Raw genomic sequence first — 5223 nt, 5'->3', positions numbered from 1 at the left:
CTAACCTGCCTAAACGTCAGTAGACGTGACGTGCTTTGAAAGGCTGGATATGGCTCACATCAACCCCCCCCCCACACCATTTGTTTTGTACACTGCTGCTACTCGCTGTTTATTATCTATGCAAATAGCCTCGATTGTTATTTTATTGTGTTACTTTTTATTATATTTTACTTTCGTTTATTTGGTAAATATTTTCTTAACTCATGAACTGCACTGTTGGTTAAGAGTTTGTAAGTAAGCATTTCACGGTAATTAAGCAATTGCTTTTTTCTGGCCATTCTTCCATAAAGCCCAGCTCTGTCTTCTTCAGGCTAAGTTTGTAGAAATGTTTAAATAATGTAGGAGACTATAACACAATAGGTATGGTAGGAGAAAATGCAAAGAAAAACCAATCAGATTTTTTCTTATTTTGAGAGCCCATGCTCTTCCAATGGAACATAATAGGGAAATCATTAAATCTATCTCCCAGTATGCAATGTGTATGGCTTCCACTGGGTTTCAGTAGTCTTTGTTCAACGTTTTAGGCTTGTTTCTTCCAAAACAAGGAAAAGTTATGAGTTTTAGTACAGGGACACACATGCGCACGACAAAGAGGACACACACCTGCTAATATCGTTTTCCTATTGAACATACGTCTTTCCATATTAAATATTATTGTTTAATTACATATTAAACATCTATAGTTTAATTAAATTTTAGGGTATCTGAGGATTAAATAGAAACTTGACTTGTTTTAACAAAGTTTAGCGGTAGCTTTTTGGATTCCTTTCTCTGCATATTGAAAGAGTGGATTACTCAAATCGATGGCGCCAAGTAAACAGACTTTTTGGAATATAAATAAGGATTTTATCTAACAAAATGACACTACAATTTGTAGCTGGGACCCTTTGGATGACAAATCAGAGGAAGATTTTCAAAAAGTAGGTGAATATTTAATCGTTATTTGTGAATTTATGAAACCTGTGCTGGTGGAAAAATATTTTGATCTGGGCGCCGTCCTCAAACAATCGCATGGCATGCTTTTGCTGTAAAGCCTACTGTAAACCTGACAGTGCAGTTAGATTAACAAGAATGTAAGCTTTTAACTGATATAAGAAACTTGTATATACCTAAATGTTTCATATCCATAATATTTATGATTTATTTGAATCGAGCGCCCTCCAGTTTCACTGGAAGTTGTCGCGCTAGCCGGACGCCTAGCCTTATTAAAGTGGTCCTATAGACAGATACTCCAGTCTCAGCTATGGAGCTTTGCAGCTCCATCAGGGTTACCTCTGGTCTCTTTGTTGCCTCTCTGATTAATGCCCCCCTTGCCTGGTCCGTGAGTTTTGGTGGGCGGCCCTCTCTTGGCAGGTTTGTTGTGGTGCCATATTCTTTCATTTTTTTTATAATGGATTTAATGGTGCTACGTGAGATGTTCAAAGTTTCTGATATTTTTTTATAAGTCAACCCTGATCTGTACTTCTTCACAACTTTGCCCCTGACCTGTTTGGAGAGCTCCTTGGTCTTCATGGTGTGGCTTGCTTAGTGGTGTTGCAGATTCTGGGGCCTTTCAGAACAGGTGTATATATACTGAGATTATGTGACACTTAGATTGTACACAGGTGGACTTTATTTAACTAATTAAGTGACTTCTGAAGGTAATTGGTTGCACCAGATCTTATTTAGGGGCGTCATAGCAAAGGGGGTCAATATGCATGCATCACTTTTCAGTTTTTTATATTTTTGATTTTTTAAATGTTTTTAAAAAAAATCAGAAATGCAATTGTCATTGGATCAGTCTAAAACTTTGCACATACACTGCTGCCATCTAGTGCCCATAATCTAAATTTCGTCTGGGCTGGAATAATACATTATGGCCTTTCTCTTGCATTTCATTTTTTAACTATTGTTTTTTTCTTTGTATTTTCTTCTACCAGATCTAATATGTTAAATTCTCCTACATTTTTTTCACATTTACACAAACTTCAGAGTTTCCTTTCAAATGGTATCAAGTATATGCATATCCTTGCTTCAATACCTGAGCTAAAGGCTGCTAGATTTGGGAATGTCATTTTAGGCGAAAATTGAAAGAAAGGGTCCAATCCTTAAGGGGGTAAGGTCTACACTTGTTGTATTTGGCGCATGTGACAAATAAAGTTTGATTTGATTCAACATTAATGGTACTCCCAAAATCATTTCCCGCTGTCTATTCTCAGTTTGAATGCATGCTACCCTTTTTACTCTTGAATTGTTGTCAGGCCTTAGATGAGTGCATAGATTGACCCTTATCCTTCATTATAAACTGGAGCACCCCGTTTATATTTCTTTGAAATCAGCAGATGATCATATAATGCCAGTCCTTTACAGTACGTGGACATTGTTTTGATGCTACAGACTATGTCCATTCTGGGGTAGTAACCTTTTTGCACATTGTTGCAGTACAAAGGTATATTGATAGGTCTCTGCAGTGTGCTCTTTCTACTCTGACAAACACATTTGAGCAATACTGAGTAAGTCTACTTTATTTTTATGAAAAATGAAAGTTATAACCCAAGAACAAATTACATCTAGCCTTACATTTATTCTTGGTGCATTTGTGTTTCATCGAGCAATGTACAGACAGATGCAGGTTCTGAGGATGAGTAAAGATTGAAGTTGAAATCCAAACAATTGATCCAGGTTTGTTTCCCATTTTCAAATTAAAGACATCCTTTCCAGCTTAATTCATAACTGATTGCCATTGAATTGTATCACACATATCTCGGTTTTCCTACATTTGCTTGGTATATTTATTTGTCTGCAGATATAGCACTGGTATGCAAAGTGGGGTATTCTATTCTACAGCCGTTTGGATAGACAAGTGCGACCATTCATCGAACTCATTGACTTTCAGAGATCGACTGGAATCGAGAAGGACCTGACATTGCCAGCCATTGCTGTGGTATGAGACCATTGCTTGATGCATTATCTTGGGTCCCGAGTGGCGCAGCGGTCTAAGGCACTGCATCTCAGTGCTAGAGGCGTCACTACTGACCCTGGTTTGATTCCAGGCTGTATCACAACCGGCCATCATTGGGAGTCCCATAAGGTGGTGCACAATTGCCCCAGCAATGTTAAGGGTAGGCCATCATTGTAAATAAGAATTTGTTCTTAACTAATTTGCCTAATTAAATAAAGGTTTAATAAAAATTTAAAAACGAAAGAATCTGAGTTCGCACTACCCAGAGAAAGTGGTGAGATGGATCAGTTGAAAACTATCTTGAGTAGCAGACGCATGGAGAAATATGTTTCTACCCAACTGGGTCTTCCTCGAGTCAGTGCTGCGTGAAGAAACATGTTGTCATGCATCTGCTACTGCATCATTAGATCAGTAAATGTTCTCTTCACACTTTATAGGCTGCATTTCTTATATTGCATAACAAATACCAATTGGGTGCAACTTTTATTTAAAACAAATCTATTTCCTCTTAGGTATTGTCACCAGGTGTCTATTGGAATTGAAACGAAGGAAGAGTTTTGGAGGCAAATGGAAGGTAAAGATCCGTTATCAAGGGATATTGGAGACTTTTGAGGACCCCTCATTGGTTGAGATTCATGTCAGAACAGGTGTGCAAGTTTCAACTGAATGTAAAGCATTACATTTCACTTTATCATTCCCCACAATATACAGTAGATACATACTGAGAGTGTCATTTTATGTTGGCTTTCAATAGATAGTCAAATTCACAAAGGTACGATTACAGGGGTGAGTAATGTTACCAATGACCTGTTTTTAAAGCTCAGAATACTCTAGCCGGAGATGGTGTTGGGATCTGTGATGGCCTGATAACGCTGGAAATCACGTCTCCTGATGTATGTGACCTCACACTTATTGATCTACCTGGGATTACCACTGTACCTTTCAAAGACCAACCAGAGGATATTGGTGATCAGGTTAGTGTCACAAAATTAATGGGGTTAGGAGGAATTAGATACTGTATGTAGACGATGTAACTATTAATAATGTGCATTTTGTAACCTTGTTAACTTCACTGAATCATATACAGTGCTCTCCACATTTATTTGGACAGTGAAGAGATTAAAGTAGTCTAACGGTTAGTATTTTGTCCATCAATGCGTCAAGTCTGTGACTCAACTCATGTCTTGCCCTATAGTAACTGAATGGTTATTTTCTCCTTGTCTCAGATTCAATATGTATCACTGACAGATGTTAGCAGTCTGTTTCAAGAGATAATACTCTTATCAATTTTGGTCTTTCATGTCGCTTTAGATCAGACGTCTTATTTTGAAGTTTATTAAAAAACGAGACCATTAACCCGGTCGTAGTGCCATGCAATGTTGACATAGCAACAACTGAAGCATTGAGAATGGCACATTCAGTGGATCCCAAAGGTGCAAGGACTGGATATTATCAGAATTGTTTATTTGAACTCCTCACCCTTTTCTCTCATGAATTATTTTTTTTAAAATATGGATATACAGTTTGTACTGTGTTTACAATAAATTCTGATCAAGCCAGACTTGGTTGGCAAAGGAGCAGAGCCAGAGAAAAGTGTTAATGGCCAAGTTGTTCACCTGAACAAAGGCTATGTCATCGTAAAATGCCCTGGCCAGAGTGATATCATCTAGAAGATCTCTTTGGCGGACGCCACTCGACTGGAAATGGAATTCTTAAAAAAACACCACTTTAGACTATTTTTGTAGAACACTTCATACCAGGGGGTCAATGTTGATCCCAATAGGCCATTGAATCAGCTGCTTTCACTGCCCTTAACATATCAGTCAGCTATAAAAGTCACTAAATGTCTGGGCAGTTTAATTGTTACTGTGTGTCAGTCATACTGTGTGTCAGTCAAACTGACTATCCTACCGATCCTCGACTTCGGCGATATCATTTACAAAATAGCTTCCAATACTCTACTCAGCAAACTGGATGCAGTCTATCATAGTGCCATCCGTTTTGTCACCAAAGCCCCTTATACCATCCACCACTGCGACCTGTATGCTCTAGTCGGCTGGCCATTGCTACATATTCATCACCAGACCCACTGGCTCTAGGTCATCTATAAGTCTTTGCTAGGTAAAGCGCCGCCTTATCTCAGCTCACTGGTCACGATAACAACATCCACCCGTAGCACGTGCTCCAGCAGGTATATCTCACTGGTCATCCCCAAAGCCAACACCTCCTTTGGCCTCCTTTCCTTCCAGTTCTCTGCTGCCAATGACTGGAACTAATTGCAA

At 38.7% G+C, this 5223-nt stretch overlaps 1 pseudogene; it reads left to right on the top strand.

Annotated features, from left to right (window-relative positions):
* The first annotated feature begins 803 nt into the window (after positions 1-803).
* Positions 804-4686, top strand: LOC109904867 (interferon-induced GTP-binding protein Mx-like; annotated as a pseudogene).
* The last annotated feature ends 537 nt before the right edge of the window (positions 4687-5223 follow it).

This window comes from Oncorhynchus kisutch, linkage group LG15 (assembly GCF_002021735.2).
Source record: "Oncorhynchus kisutch isolate 150728-3 linkage group LG15, Okis_V2, whole genome shotgun sequence".
Lineage (NCBI taxonomy): Eukaryota > Metazoa > Chordata > Actinopteri > Salmoniformes > Salmonidae > Oncorhynchus > Oncorhynchus kisutch.
This window is presented reverse-complemented; position numbering and strand designations above follow the sequence as displayed.